Genomic DNA, 16,960 nt, shown 5'->3' on the forward strand with positions numbered 1-16,960 from the left:
AATTCCCCTTTTCACGTAAGCGAGAAAACCAAATTGCTGTTTTGGTGAAAGTCTGTTAAGTATTCCTAAAGTTATGACAGTTCAAAGTTCCTGTTTTAAATAAACAATTTAACTAAGGGCAAGTATGACAAAATGGATCTGTTGGGCAGACTGACGTTCCCCTGGTTGAACCTGCTTCCCCAAAGGAAAAGGGTTGCTGCCAGAGGGAACAGGTTGGAGCAGTGTGCATTTCTAGCTGCTCTGAGTGCGACATTGTGCTGCCGTGCATGTTCAAAAGTGGTGTGCTGCTTGTGCAATGGGCTTCTGCATCTGTTTGTGCATGCCTGCATATGGCATACCCTTGCACATGCCTACTCATGGCATGCTCCTGCTTATTCCTGTGTGTGGTGTGTTGCTATGAAAGTTTGATTATTACGTGCTCCAGCAGATGTGTGCATGTGTGTGTGTATATCAAGAGAAAAGGTGCCCCAACTCTAATGGCAGACTGCACTCCTGGGGCTTAGCTCACAGCCCCCACCCCTTCCATTCTGCTGGTAGAAGCCCAGCGGTTCCTTCACCTTTGATCTTCTCTCTCCCACCCACTTTGGATTGCTTTGTAAGTCTTTAGAATTCAGAAGAAGAGCAAAGCAAAAGTGGAAGTCTGATATCCTGATCAGTTTTGATAGCTACTATGCAGGTTTTGCTTTCAGTTCAACATGTACAGTTTGTACTTTACAGCTTAAGGTAGGCAAATCAAAAGTTTAGGGTTATATCCAACTAAATCATTGCATGCATGGAATGACTTCTGCAAGTGCACTGGAACTTCTCTACTCTCCTCCAAATCTGCGCTGGAGAGTTGGAGGGAAGAACCAGAACAGATTTAGGGAACTGACAGTCGGGGGGGGGAGGGGGGAGGAATTTCATTGTGTTTACCAAATCTCTTCTGCTTGCACATTGATTTTGTTGGATACAACCCTTAGAATGTAAAAGTATATATCTAACTAAAGACCAGCTTCCCAGCTTCAGAGTTCTCCCAACCGATATAAATAGAGGATTTGGGCTGAAAAACCAAGATAAAATTTGTGTGCACAGACGCTAAGTTGTAAATGGGCACAGACTGTACCTACCTATGTTTTAGATTGCAGCTCCCATCAACTTAAGCCAGTCACCGTCCAAAACATCTGGAAGGCATTGGGTCGGCAAAGGCTAAAGTAATACATAGGTTTTTACCACTTCCATGGCAGAGAAGCTAAGGCTGTTGCCTTAACTTACTGTTTCCATGCTTTTTGGTGCCTGAGTGAATTCATAAATGCCTTAACTCTTCTCTTAAATGAGTGTTGTCACTTTTAATCCTAGAATATGCACCTATCACCGGAAATCATCAGATGTTGATTTCACCTCCTAAATTAAACACTGCAAGGCAGACAAACATCTCCTTAAAACACACTCATCTTTGTTCCCTAGGCAAGCCTCTTCTCACCACACCTTTGTTTCCTGGAAATCCCTATCAAGGAGTGAGGTTCTCAAAAGGAGGACTGACACAGCAAGAGACAGATTCAGAACACAGGACTCCAATCCTTGTCATGCCTGTTTGGAAATTCCAAACTTTCTGGAACAAATTTCAATATTGTTGATGGAAGAAGTAACTCCTTGGGTATAAGAAACAGCACTCGTTATTTCCACAACTCCTGATGTCACTTAGAGTAAATGCAAACAAAGGTATTTACTTTCAGCTATCCAACCCACACCGTAATGAAAAATATATCTACTGCTTAAGCAGTATCTATTACCGGGATCCCTGAAATGTATCCATTTCGCCTGTTGCTGCTGCTCCTGGACTTAGCAAACACGTCCCCGAGTTTGTCATAAGCTCCCTACCACCACCACCTCTACTTCACACACCTACAGCAACCCTCACCAGGGCCAGCTCTGCAATGAGGCAGAGAGAGGCAACTGCCTCAGGCGGCAGATACTGAGGTACAAGGAGTGGGTAGGGATATGTGTGCCATGTGGCCCATCCTGCTAGCCTGCTGCCCTCAAGTACAGTGGAAGATCCTGTTCATCAGTATTGGAGTAAATTTCAAATGCCAGTCCAATTGGCTTCTGTATGTGCCTTGCAGCTGGGCCATAGTTTAGGGGGTTTTGTGGGTTGTTTTTTTCTGTTGTTACCTTCTTGTATCTTGTATTTTGTATCTTAAGATTTATGTGTAAATTGTTCAATTTGGTTGTGAACTTCTTGACATTTTGTTTATTATTTAGGATTACGTGCATTACATTTGCAGTTATGTCATTTTTAAAATAAATTGTAAGCAGCCTTGAGCATGGTTTTAACCTTGGAAAGGTGGCATACGAATAAAATGACTGACTGACTGGTTGGTTGGTTGGTTGGTTGGGGGAGGGCACCAGCTGGTCCTCTACCTCAGGCAGCAAAATGTCTTGAGCCAGCCCTGACCCTCACCTATCCCTGCTTCAGCTTCCAGCCACAAGTGCCACAACCATGATAGTTCTACAAACTTAAGTAGGCCTTCCTAAAGAAGCAAGAGCTTCTCTCTCATCCTATCCAGCCTTTGTTTTGAGTGCTGAGGTTGAGTTAGGAGGTACTGCCCTCTCATTCCTTGCTTCCTTCTGATCAGTAGTCTACAGGCAAGTGTGTGAGTGCCCCTCCCTTTTTTTCTTTTGCCCACTGACGATACTTTACACCCATCCAGCAGTGTCGTCCACCCACTGGCAGAGGAAGAGGAGTGCGGGGGGAGCGCCCCGCCCCCGGCAGTGCAATCGCGGCAGGGTGCCATCGCGGCTGCCCCCCTGCCCAGGACACATGCCAGCCCCACCCCCGTCTGCTCTCCACACACACCCCCCGTGCCAAAGCATGAAGCTCCGCCACTGCCTCCACCCTCATTATAGTGAGCATGCTGCTCTGTCAAAACACACTGGAGCCTACGTGGCCCTGCCCCATCATGTCAATTTAACTCAGGGATGGGGAACATGTGGCCCTCCAAATAATGTTGCACTCCAACTCTAGAGAGCCACAGATTCCTCACTCCTGAATTCTAAACATTACGCCTCTTCTGAGGTTTTGGATGAGAACATTACCAGCCAAACACTTATCTCTTTGTTTTGTCTTGCGTCTGATCCAGATATGAACTGTCTGGTGCAGATTAATTCTCCTGCAGGGCTATTCCACGTAGGAAGTCACTTGCTTAGAAAGAGTCCCCGCATGAAAATTGCACCCTACGTCAAAAATGCATCACCTTGAGCAAATACTGACTCCTGAGTTTCCCCATCGTGCTGGCAGAGGTCGCATGAAATATATGTAGGTAGAAAGTTCTCTTAAGTATGGGGAACCCAGGCTGTGTGCAGACATACTTCAAAATCAGGGCAAGCTGCTCGTTTCCACATGGCTTGAACCAACCCTTTCGACATGCATTTACCAGTAAATTCAGTTCTGATTCACTACTCCATTTTGACGCCTTCCCCATTTCGGGCAGGCAGCCTGCCTTTTAAGTTTTTTTTTTTTTTTCAAAAACTGTAGCTTAGCTATGTCCGTCACTTGAATGTTTATTCAGAGCCCAATCTGAATAAAAACAATCAATTCCTTTTTTATTTTTTCTATTCATTTTGGGTTTTTTTTTTAAAAAAATGAAAACTGAAGGGTGAATGAAAGAAATGGCAGTGCTATCATAGGAATCAGTCAATCAATCTCCATGGCCAGCTTCTGCAGAAACAGGTTAAGCTGGTCTCCCAGAGATGGATCTTGAAGAGAAGTCTGTATGTAAGGCACAATACATTAAGAGTCATTCAAAAGTAAAACCCTCAAGCTCTGAGGGAGAAAGCAGGGTCCTGTCCACCAGCCTGCAGCCATCACTGGCTGGACAAATGGCAGGCATTTAAAGAGTCACTACACATAGTATGTACACAGGTAGAACTACCTCAGATGAGTGGGAATTCTGAGTCACTCTCTTTTCACATGTATAGAAGACTTGAGTAGTGGGGCAGGCCACCTTTTGGACACACCAGCAGGGGAGGGGGAGGTGTAACCCACATAGGCCTGTGACCCCCCCCCCATGCATTCTTTGTATGAATGAGTTGTTTGACCCCCTCCACAGTGAGTGCTCTTTCCCTGCAAGCTCGCCACAAAGGTCACATACATCTGGACACAACCCCAGAATCAAATCGCTGCTCATCTGACTGGACATGTTCTCCAGCAGCCTTGTGCACCTTAGAGATCTGCTGAGGGCAGAAAGGGATAGTGGCATGTTTAAGAACTATGGTCTATGGATCAGACTTCAGATATTTAATCCATATTTCTTAAGGCATGTGGGAAATGCCACAGTGGTAGATCTTCTTTATTGCTAATAGGAGGTTTGAAAGCTGACCTCGCTGTGACTGACACCACACTCCAGGATATGAATCACTAACAAAAGCCCACTAAGGTCATGCTCATCCTGCAGATCGTAGGCTAAGCAGCATGTGCCCTGCATTGTCAGAGAAGACAAGTTTCTTGTTCTGTTAAGCAGTCATCTCTGTTCCTATTCCCCTGAAAAGCTGACTTGTCAGTGCCAATGGCTTGGCTACATCAGAACGGGGTACTTGCTTCCACACTAGACCAGTTCAACCTGTCTAAATGAAGTGATACCGTATTTTTAACTACCATGCACAATTTGCTGTTGGAGGGGCAAATTGGGGGAGGGGACCCTATCACTGAAACCCTGGAAAGCTACTGCAAGTCTCTGTAGACAATACTGAGAGATGAACCAATAGGCCAAGTCAGAAAAAGGCAGTTTCATATGTTACTAATCTCATCAAAGAGTAGGGAAGACAAGATTTACTCATGCTGAAAACAATCACAAACAATTTTATTTATTTTTTACTAATTAGGTTGATCTACAAGTGTCTCTCTTTCAGACCATGCATTAAATGCTATCGCAGCATGCTACTGGTTCAGTTTGATAATGGTATTACCAGGAATACGAGGGGCTAAAGGTGGGGTTCAACTGAGTCTTGCTAGTGGAAGCCTGTGCAAGGACTTCCACTAGCACAACGCCTTTCTCACTTTCCCAAGCCCCAAAATTGGATGGGGGGGGGGTCAGGAGAACCCCAGTACAGCACACAAGGGGAGGAGAGGAAGGAATCCAGAGAAGGAACCCAGGAATCTTTCCTGCTCCTGCTCCAGACATATTTGGTCAACAACTACCATGCTGCTGTCCAATATCATATGCAGTACTATATACAAGTATTTAGAAGATCCACTTAGTTCAATGGAGCTTACTCCCATGTACGTGTGCGTAAGATTGCAGCCTCACTAATACTAATCTAGATTTAAACTTTCATCTACAACGTATTAACCTCTAGACCAGCCTTTCTCAACCTTGGGTCGCCATATGTTGTTGGACTACAACTCCCATCATCCCTGACCACTGGTCCTGCTAACCAGGGGTGATGGGAGCTGTAGTCCAACAACATATGGCGACCCAAGGTTGTGAAAGGCTGATCTAGACCAGTAGTGGAGAACCTCTGGTCTGCAAGCACTAATTAGGCCTGACAGGGTTTCTAGTTTGGCTTGTGAGGCAGTTTTCCCCAAACCACACCCACCCAACATCATATATGACATCAGTTGTGGGCCAGGTAAAATCTCAACAGCTAATGAACAATCTGGAACTTAAAGGGTGCTCCCAATTGTGCCTTGGTAAGCAAGGCTTGCTGACAGTACTGACCTACGAGTGCCACTGAATTTTTCCATTCGCAGGCATCACTTTGATTCAAACCACACATGGAAACGGACTTCAAAGAGGCTTGCTGTAACCACTGAGCAGCTAATCTGGGCAACGGGGTGAGCTCCCGTTGCTCTGTCCCAGCTCCTGCCAACCTAGCAGCTCGAAAGCACACCAGTGCAAGTAGATAAATAGGTACTGCTGCGGCGGGAAGGTAAACAGTGTTTCTGTGCACTCTGGTTTCCGTCATGGTGTTCCATTGCGCCAGAAGCAGTTTAGTCATGCTGGCCACATGACCCGGAAAGCTGTCTGTGGACAAACATCGACTCCCTCAGCCTAAAAGCGAGATGAGCGCCGCAACCCGAGTCACCTTTGACTGGACTTAACTGTCCAGGGGTCCTTTACCTTTACATATAGGCAGCTATATTCACCTGTCAAAGCTGGGTCACTGGGTGAGGGAGGTAAAGATCAGGCCTGCCAGCCAGATCTAATTCCCTGCCCCTACTCCAGATGTTTGAAGCATAATTCCCATCAAACCCCAACCAGAATGACTAATCATCAGGGATGATAGGAGTTGCAGTCCAAAAATCTGGGGGCCACCAGGCTGAGTGAGGCTGCCCAGCAAGATCTTTGACTTAAAGTCCACACACATTACCTCAACCTTTCTGGCAAGAGCTTCTGCAAAGGATTCCAACCCTACCTGCACCATGTGGCACATTAAGGGTTGAGCAACATGATATAGCTACCTTGGAATGACCTGGCCTACTCTGAGGCAGGCCTCCAATTTACAATGTGACAGCTAGAAAAATAACCAGAGTGCAAAGCTACCCACAAACGTTTTTAACAGGGAATCAAGACCACCCCAAGGGAAGCGTTTTTAATCAAAACATCACACACCTACAACAACTACAACAACGAGATACCACCATAAAACTTGTTTGGTTTGGGACTGCTAAGTTTTACCTGAACAACGTATGAAAAGGAGATGCCCTCCGCGATAAGAAGAACCACATTTGTAAAGACACACCTTGACTTAATTTTACCAGCTTTAAAGTTAAAACAGAAAATAAGTATTTCCAAAAATGTTAGGGGAAGGGGAGAAGCACTTTCAGAAAATAGTAACTACAGCAAGGAAAAGTGTTTAAGAGAAAATAATCCACTCAATCATTAGTTAATGCATTTCCCCAGAACATACCAAACTAATTGGACCATATAAAAACCAAAGCCCCAACCAGGAAGTGTTGTATTTATAGTTTCAATTCCACCCACTCCTTGGTCATGCATCCAACCAGCAAACAATTACAGTACTGAGCATGCGTAGTAGATCCTCATGTGCTTTATAAGGGAAACAAACAGACATCTTTTAGGATAATACTGAAGGGAAAGACAGAAGGTGGGTGCTTTCTGATTGGCTGAATGGTAACACCGCTACCACCCTCCCCATAGTTTCAAATTTTAGATGTGTCTGTGATTCCCCTCTGTCTACTATGAGGCTTCTTAACTTTGAAAATGGCTCAAACAAATGTAGTTCTGAGCGTACCCAGACTATAGCATGTTCCAGCCTATGCTATTCTTCCTGCTAACATTCAGGACTATATTAAGCAGGTGAGTCCCTAGAGAATCCTCTTCAGGTAATTGGAGAGTGAGAGTGTGCTGAATAACACAGGTAGTTCTGACTTCTGTTTTTAGATATACATTTCCTATAGGCTTCAAAATTAAAATTTCCTTGTGTGCTCACAGCTAGTAACTGAAATCTTCTTGTATTGTGGTCATCTTGGTTAGTATATTTTTATATTCAGGTGTGCTACCCCAGGGAGCCTTGGTTGACTAGTAAGGGACTCGCTTTCCCAGAGAGGAGGGACTTTCTTGTTGGAAGAGTCACTTGTTCAAGATGAGATACATAAGCTGCATCTCATCTTCCCATTTCTTAAAGCTGGAACTAACTGTGATTCCCCTCCTCACCTGTAGATATCCTGTTAGAAGCTCTCTTTTAAAGTCACTTCTGTGAGTCCAGCGCTGCCCTCTAAGACATATAGATGATTTATTTGCTCTTTGAAAAATGAGGAACTGAAAAGAGGGGTGAGGGCTTATGGTAAACTCCACAATAGAAAGCTATCTGTTTGAATTAGGGCAACAACTTTTAAATCTATAAATCAATTGCCCAAACCTTTAGCCACTTTAATGAAGGGAAAGTTTTAATTGGTAGTGCTGTGATTTAAAAGCAAGTTTGGCATTTGGGTTCCGATGTATAGCAAGGAAATAAATGGTAGGATATTTTGCATGGCGAGGTCTCAAAAAAGCAGTTCTGTTGCAGTTTTAGTAATATGCAAAGTGGTGTAAATGTAAGTTGTTACACAGCAGACACACCAAATTCATTTTGGTTTAGCTGACAGCTCTAAACAGAACAGTATGAAGTATGAAGTAACTGTAGAAACAGAAGTTGATACAGCAGATAACCTCCCTACACAATTAATTATTTGATTTTTAAAAAATGTTGTAGCTTTTATTGTGATGTCTCGAAGAGCTCTTGCCTGGAAGCAGAGTATACATTTTCAAAAAACAGGAGCAAAGCCTACCTTCTTATACCACGGAACAATATATATCTGTTTGGGTCAGAGCAATAGGCACACAGGCAACTGCTGTTATATAATGTCTAAATATTGGGATGGTGGTGGTTGTGTGTTTTTAAAAATCTGACCAACTGGCTCTCAAGCTGGTGGGTGGCTTGCTGCTGAAGTAGGTAAGCTTTTTGCCTTTATTTGAGCATAGTGTATGCAATGCCTAAACAGAGGATAAGAGTTAGATGCAGGAAGAAATCCAGCTTGTATTTAACAAATAATATGTCCCAGTCCTGCTGTGTAATATCCAAGCAGTCCAAACACAGATAACAAATCAGCACTCACTGGTTTGTTCCCAATGCCACTATTCAAGTCTCTCCCTTTTTGGCTCTCTGTCCCTAAACTGCTCTCTTGGTACCCTCTCAAAGCAAGGACTAACTTGGGGGTGGGGAGGAAGGAACATCCTATAAAAGCTCCCTTTTGGGAGAATGTTTGTAACCAGTCCATTTCAGCCTTGCCACTGAAATGATAACTAATAAAGCTTACTAGTATCTTGCTGCACACCTTTTTGCAAAAGGACCTCTGAAACAAGTGAGCAATCAACAGATATTTTTTTTAAAAGAGAAATGAATGGGAGTAATGTAAAGACCTAAAGGCTAAGAGGCATGGCCAAACTTGGCCCTCCAGCTGTTTTGGGACTACAACTCCCATCATCCCTAGCTAACAGGACCAGTGGTCAGGGATGATGGGAACTGTAGTCCCAAAACAGCTGGAGGACCAGGTTTGGCCATGCCTGGGCTAAGACCTTGCCCATGGAATGTTTAGTGTAGACAGAGAAGAGATATTTGTACTAATTCTGAAGGCTGGGTCATTTCTTGCAACCTAGGCTTCAATCCAGAAGTGTGAGAGGCTCCCTTTCAGCTGGTATATCAACTGAGGACCTGAGCTGTGCCTTTCAAAACACTCCCACAGCTTTCAGAAGCATCTTGGTATCTGAGCTGCTGATACTTGTACATGCATATCTGAGCTAGTTCCCCTTCTAGGAATTCTTGCACCTGACCTGCTCTTTGAAACTGAATTTAGAAAGTAGTTTAGAAGTTTGGCTCTGCCCCAACTCCCTTCTGGTGCATTAAAAGGCTACTGGCTGTGGCCGTTTAAGTTGAGAAGAGAAAATGTTGGGCACAGTCTCTCAATGCTAAAGAGCAAGTGTGTTCTGGCAACTGGGCAGAAGGAGAGACGCATCCATGTACTCTGCAACTTTGCTACTCAGCTCTTAACTACACATGGCCTACTGATGTAAGGGAGTTGACCACATGCATATGGGAAGGGAAAGCAGAGGTGTCTACTCTTCTTAACCCTCAGCCTCCTCACCCCAAACTACAACTTATGGATACAGCAGTTTATTGATGTTGTTCTGCATGCAGCACTGGGAGCACTAACGTTTTCCAGTAGTCAGGAGTGTCAGTAAAGATGGTAGTAAGGATTTTGACTTATCCCTGTCACTGCCTCTTAGTTGCTCAGCAGCTAAGTCAGCAGCATGCCATCATCTCATTGCAGCCTAGACAAGCAGAGGTGGCAGCAGAATGGCCTGATCCTTCCTCGCACACGCTCCTGAGGTGAGCATGCATCAAAACCCTTTCTTGTCCTTGCCAAGGGTATTTACTAGTACAGAGGTTTGCAAACTTTTTTCTCTGGGCCAAAATGAATTTTTTACTGATAAGAAATACATTAGAAAACAAAAAGAAACAACTCCTAGCAATGCTTGATTTATAACACAGAACACAACTACTTTATAATATGAACATAAGAAATCTGGAATATATCCGGTATATAAAACAATGCAGCTACATATTCCATGGTTTAAAAATTGTGGGGTTTTTTTAATGCTATACTACACTGAAATGTTTGAACGTTTCTTTGATTGTCCTTGAATCTTCCCACCACACTTGCCATCCTCTCCTGCCACACCCATTGAGAACCACCACACTAGTACCAAAGTACCAACTATTTTACTAGAAAAAGAGGTGCCTAAACTCACCACAAATGCCTCCCTCGTTCTCTTATAATGGCAACGGCACTGTGAGGTGCTGAAACTGAGTTCCAGTGAGTTCCAGCTGAAAAAAAGCACTGTAAACTACCAAGATATCCTTTTCTACTGAGTGGCAGGAAAGGCAGCTAACTATCCTCTTCGCTGAGGCGCAAACAGGGGACCTGGTGAGGGGATATTTTTCCACAGTCACATAAGTGGGTGGCTACACAAAGGTGACTGCTATGGGCAGGGCTTTTTTTCAGCTGGAACGCACCAGAACCGAATTCCGGCACTTCTTTGGTGCGTTCTGACAACCTGTCACTGGAGGCCGAGCGCCAGAGGCTGTGGGCGGCACGGCACTCTGTGGTGAGTGATGATGGAGGCTGCAGGCAGCAAGGCGATTGGTGTGAGAAGTTCAACAACTTTTGATGGTTTCTCCCTTTAAAAAAGCTCAACAAGTTCTGGCACCTCTTTTTCCAGAAAAGAAGCCCTGGGGTCTTTCACTGTTTGCTCTGGCTTCCTGTGTCTTCTGCTACTTCTGGAGAATAATAATGATAATAATAATAATAATAATAATAATAATAATTTGTTATTTTTACCCCACCCATCTGGCTCTGTTTCCCCAGCCACTCTGGGCGGTATCACAGCGGCTCCCAACAGAATATTAAAAACACAATAAAACTTCAAACATTAAAAACTTCCCTAAACAGAGCTGCCTTCAGATGCCTTCTAACAGTCAGATAGTTGTTTATTTCCTTGACATCTGATGGGAGGGCATTCCACAGGGCAGGCACCACTACTGAGAAGGCGCTCTGCCTGATTACCTGTAACCTCACTTCTCGGAGTGAGGGAACTGTCAGAAGGCCCTTGGAGTCCGGGCTGAACGATGGGGGTGGAGACTCTCCTTCAGATATACTGGGCCAAGGCCGTTTAGGGCTTTAAAGGTCAGCACCAACACTTTGAGAAGGATTGTATCTCAGTTGTAAAGCTTTTGTTTACATGCAGAAGGTCCCTGATTCAATCATTGACATTTCCAGGTAGGACTGGAAGTGTCTGCTGTCTGCAACCCTGAAGAACTGAGCCATCAGTATGGACAATGGGACAATGGGCTGGGTGGGACAATGGTCTGCTTCTGTATACAGCACCTTCCTGAGCTCCTAGATATCTAATTGCAAGATCACCTAGAATCCTGTCAAAGCAGAACTGGAGCACCAGCAGCTTCCTAACACTAGGAAGGGAAGAGTAAGTGTGTCGCCTTCATGGCGTAACTTCTGCAAAACAAAATGTCACAATGTGAAGCCTTTGAACATTATGTGTACTTGCTCTTCTAGTGTTGGAGCCACTGGGTCTGTAATGCTAGAGAGCAGAAGGACACATCCAGCTCCCAGCAGGTGGCTTTGTGTTAAGCACAGCACTGTGGCGATCTTGTGCAATATGCTATGGCTAGCAAGCAGTTGGCCATTTGGGTGTTCACCAAGAGGCAGTTGCTAACTGCAAGACTGACTTAGTGTGACAGCTGCTGAAAAGAAACATACAAAAATAACTCCAGTTAATGCACCCCCGGATCATGGCCCTGGGTAACAAGACTGCAACTGGTACTTGAATCTGGGGAGAAGGAGGTTTGTTAAGTAGTTTTGTTAGTTTGCATTCTCAAACTCTGTCTGGCTACCCCAACCTCAAGATGGGCAGGGCAGGATCTGGTTTGGTACAATGGGAAATGAAGCCAGGAGATGGATAAAGACAACTCCATAGTTTTCCAGAAATTGCCGTGAGCCTCTAGGTAAAGGTAAATGTAAAGGTACCCCTGCCCGTATGGGCCAGTCGTGTCCGACTCTAGGGTTGTGCGCCCATCTCACTTAAGAGGCCGGGGGCCAGCACTGTCCACAGACACGTCCGGGTCACGTGGCCAGCGTGACAAGCTGCATCTGGCGAGCCAGCGCAGCACACGGAAACGCTGTTTACCCTCTCACTAGTAAGCGGTCCCTATTTATCTATTCGCACCCGGGGGTGCTTTCGAACTGCTCGGTTGGCAGGCGCTGGGACCGAGCAACGGGAGCGCACCCCGCCGTGGGGATTTGAACCGCTGACCTGGCGATTGGCAAGTCCTAGGCGCTGAGGTTTTACCCACAGCGCCACCCGCGTCCCTAGGTAGTCTACTGCTAATAAAAACCAGCAGCAAAAAGACAACATTAAACAATACACTTGGATTATTGTGGCAATCTTTCGTGGCATCATAGATTCTAACCGCTGACAGTTGTGACTGAGAAGTGCAAAAAGTCAACATCAAAGGCAGGGAAGATCTTAATGCACTCTGTATAGTCAAGCTAAAGAAATCTGGCTGCTGTGCTAAGCAACACCAACTTATGGACAAGTATGTCAGCATGCCTGCCCAGCCTTAAGTGTTTGTGGCAAGTCTAAATCTCACTTTGTGAACCCGAGGCGTTACTACTAGCAGTCTGTCTCGCAAAACTTGTACAATACTAGCTCTGGTGTGCTGCCTGGCAGCATCCCTGTCGCTTTTGCTTGGAGGACTAACTTTCTTTTTAATTACTTTAATTAGACTATTGTAAGTTAGCCTCCATGCAGCTTCCGAACAAGTGCTGTGAAGGTCAGCTCCACTAGTACATTCCTAATTGCTTAGAAATGAGTGGACAAGAGAAACTTGCCTCATTGTATTGAAGTGCGGCTGTTGGTTTAACTGCAGGCTCCAGGCTCTGGTGCCTTGAAAAGCTATATAAAAGAGAGATGATCACTAGGTACTGTTTTTCTTAGTGTGGTAGTGGAAGCAGATACACCTGTGGATTCTTCTTGCCACACTGCTTTTTAAGGCATAGCAGATCTGTCCCATTTGGTGTATATGGCAACCACTGCCTTCCAGTTTGCTGCTGGCCAGTTTCCAGCTTGCTGCAGAAGCCTGCAAACTGTAAAGGAGAGTGTGTGCACGTGTACAGCTGCATACGCCCAATTCATATGCACATACTTGAAGTTTTAGCTGAGCTGCAGGGACCAACAGAGAGAACAGAAAAGCTATCCTAAAATCTCCCTAGAGCTATCCTGAAAAGTTTGCATGTAGCTAGTTGCACTGTCCCTTTTGCAGAACACTTGTAGCGTCCTAAAGTAACAGGCTGCCTACTGTTTGTCTTCTCCAATTCCCCACATTTCTGCTTTGCTCCATGCATTAGACTCTGATTAGATGAATAAGCACTTGCTAGAGTAAATGAAACAATGTAAATTCGTTTAAACACCTGAAAGCACAAAATAAAAGCTCGATGATATTCCTAACAAAACTTGCTAGGATAATATCCAATTGGAACTATTTATGTACCCTCATTTAATGCTTGGAACAAAGGCTCTGTGATTCAGGCAGGGCAAGGACAGCATAGGCACAAATCTATGCTAATGCGCTCAGCACCTCGGCCTTCTCTTTCTGCAGCTTAGGTTAACCTGCAGTAGAGCTACACATACGAGAAAGCTCTTCTGCAGTTTCCATCAAGGTTTCCCATATCAGCCGATTGAAGCTTTGTGGCTGGATATGTGAGATATAGTTAAGAAGCAGAAAGTATGGAACTTTTGATTCAGTGATTCTCTTCTCCCCAACCCATGTCTTAACTAAAGGCAAGTGGCTTTGTGGAACGGTAACTCCTCTCAGAATTCAGCTGCTGCTGCTTTTTGTTCATTTATCAACAATGCTTTCTGATTTATTTGCAATACATAGGTACTTCAGACACCACATGCAACTAAAAGTGTCTTTTGGTCTTTGTTCGCAGACTACCTCTCCAAACTGGAGTTGGAAGCCTGCTCTGTGCTTAAGTTTCCACTGCAGGTTTGCATCACACTTCATTACACTGGGACAGTAAGAGTAACAGCTCTGTCCAAGCCACTGTAGCAATTGCTCTTAAGCCAGCAACAAGCTGGTCTTTCCAGTTACTATTTTGTGTCCCAAATACCGGGAACATAGAAATCACATAATTAGGAAACTGATTACAGTGCATCATAATGGGTTTTAACTAATAGTTTTGTATTAACCTATACCTGGCTGTTCCAACGCTAAGTCTTTTCCACTGGCTTCTACTTCTGTACTTATCTCCTGAAGATGCTCAAATATCCTCTGCGTGAACCTGTTGATCGTGGAAGCCTTTTCTGCCTTGAAAGTCATAGCTAGCATTAGACCCTTGGAAGTGTAGATAGCAGGGCTGCTTCGAGGTGCATCTTCCACAACTATGGAAGATGAGCAACTACACAGATGAGCAAGTTACTGAGTGTGGGGGTAGGGGTGGATTCAAGGGGTGGAGTGGCTGAGATGCTCAAGGACCAGATCCCAGTCCCCAGTCATGAACTTATTGTCCTTTACCCCAGCATCTTGGCCAGGGGAGCTGTTCTTCTATCTACGAAGTGAAAAGTGAGGCTAGGAAAGTCATGTTCTTTGTTTCAGTGTGACAGGTCCATCTACCAAAGGAAACCAAGAAGCTGAGAGTGACTCCCTAGCATATTAGCACACCGTATCTTAGAGTTGTGTTTCCCAAACTTGGGTCCCTAGCTGATGTTGGACTATACCTCCAATCAGCCCTGACCACTGGTCCTGTTAGCTAGGGAGTTGTAGTCCGACAACAGCTGGAGACCAAAGTTTGAGAAACACTGTCTCAGAGGCATGGGAGAGGAGTGCCATGAGGCAAGAAGTTATGCCCTGTGCATCTCAGATGGCATGGATGTTGGCCATCCTTGGTATAGGCAAGACAGACAAACAGCACTCCTCTCCCCACCCGGCAACTCTCAAAGCTGCTGTGCTGCACCCTGACTTGACTTATCTGTTGCACACTTATGTGCTAGTCTCTTAAACCCAGTTCTCCGTAGAGAATACGTGCTCTAATAAGCAGCAAGGGAAGCACTCCCAACCAATTCCCAACCCTGCTATAGCACATCATAGTCTATTGTGGTCTCATTTATGTGATATTTGTAATCCTCTCATCTCTGAATAATGAAGTTGGCATATTTGCGGGGAGGGGGCAGATCAATGCTTGAATTACAGGCAGTCTAGAGGGGCCCCAGTTCTCTTTATTTGATGCTAACCCCCTCAGCCAGTTTTTACAAAACTAAAAAGGGATTCAAAGTATGATGTAACAGACGAATTGGATGAATTTTGTTAAAACTGTAATGATATAATTTTATCAATTTAAGTTTAAAAACTGAGAGGGGGAAAAGGCTACACAGAGGCGTGGTGTTTAAAAGCAGGGAAAGTTGGGGGTGCGGGCTTATGACTTTCACTGGGGACCCTGTACCTTTTTGTCCATAACTTGAGCAGCGGGGCAGATAAGACACAAACTTTCATGGAGAGAAACTACCTCTTAATCATTCCCACTGCATGCAAAAGTCTAGGAGACACAATCGGACAAAAAACATTGACTGCTCTCCTGCGACTGGTGACTTGCTTGCTTACTTGCTAGCAACTCTGTATGATGATAGTTTGGGATTCTTTTATCCTGGGCCAGACACATACCAGTCTAGGTGCACTGTATCCTATCCAGGGACGAATTTGCCACTGTGCCCGCTTCACCCACCAAATGGCTCGTTAGCCAGGCTAAAAAACAGGTGTGCAAACAAGAAGAGCGCTCTCTCCCTGCCCCGCCCCCTGAAAAAGGCTGAAAATGCCTTGCCGACTGGCACAGTTTGTAGACAAGCCCCCACTTCCACATACTCTGTGTAACTCTGGCTGAGTCTCCTGCAGGTCTGATGTCTGCCAACAGCAGCCTGGCTTCCCAGAAGGCTAATTCTACAATCCTTAGTTAACACAAAGCTGTCCTGAGGATTTGCCACCTCAGCGTACATGGCTAACAGTACAGAGATAGGAGCAGTTTCCCCAGTGCCCATAAGGGTAGATGTTACCTATGCAGACTCAGGACCAAGAGACACACTGGAATGGATTTTGAACATCCTCCTCTGTCCATGCCAGGTTCTAGCTCTTTCCTTGGCTCAAACTGCATTCTGCTTGCAGCACAGCTCCTGTCCAATTGTCCCACAGTAACTCAGCAAAGCTCTGCAAATTCACCCAAATACCAACATCCAGCTGGAGAAACTCAATTCCTCTTGGAGGGCAGAGCATCACTTACACAGTGACCTTCTGTGGTGTACACTGGTCAGTGCTGTCTGCCATTAGTCTCATGTGTTCTCTGTCCACACATCTGCCCTTACCCTTCCAAGCAGCCTTCTTGCAAGAAACATTGGATAGTGGCCATTTGTTGATTCCTGCATTGCAGGGGGTTGGACTGGATGACCCTCATGGTCCCTTCCAACTCTACAATTCTATGGTGCTAGTTCATCTGAGCAAGCAACAATAGTTCCCTACTGTGATTTCTTGTTTAGTAGAAATGTAGACAGCACAAAGATTCAGGTGGCTGCCACCCCCTACCTACTGGGAAGGGATGCGTGCATATATCTGAAAACAGGCCCGGGCACAATCTGAAGGACAAGATACAGCATGGTCGCAGGGCAAGGCCCCACTCAATTTTCAGCCCCACAAGAGAAGCAAATGAAATGGAAATGCTCAAAATGCAAACAGAAGATAAAGCTGCATATGCTAAGTACTAGTTAGTATTTGGGGGAAGGCCTATCTTTCTATATCTGAGGAAGATGCAACAAGAAGCCTGAAAAGATGCAGCAAGCACAGAATGTATGGGTGCTCCAGCACC

General features: G+C 45.0%; 1 protein-coding gene across 2 annotated transcripts in view; it reads right to left on the reverse strand.

Annotated features, from left to right (window-relative positions):
* The window catches only part of FAM193B (family with sequence similarity 193 member B), a 30,956-nt gene that overhangs the window by 13,036 nt on the left and 960 nt on the right, over positions 1-16,960 (reverse strand). The window lies entirely within an intron of this gene.

Source organism: Podarcis tiliguerta, assembly GCF_965153285.1.
Source record: "Podarcis tiliguerta genome assembly, chromosome: 2".
In the NCBI taxonomy this organism is placed as follows: Eukaryota; Metazoa; Chordata; class Lepidosauria; order Squamata; family Lacertidae; genus Podarcis; species Podarcis tiliguerta.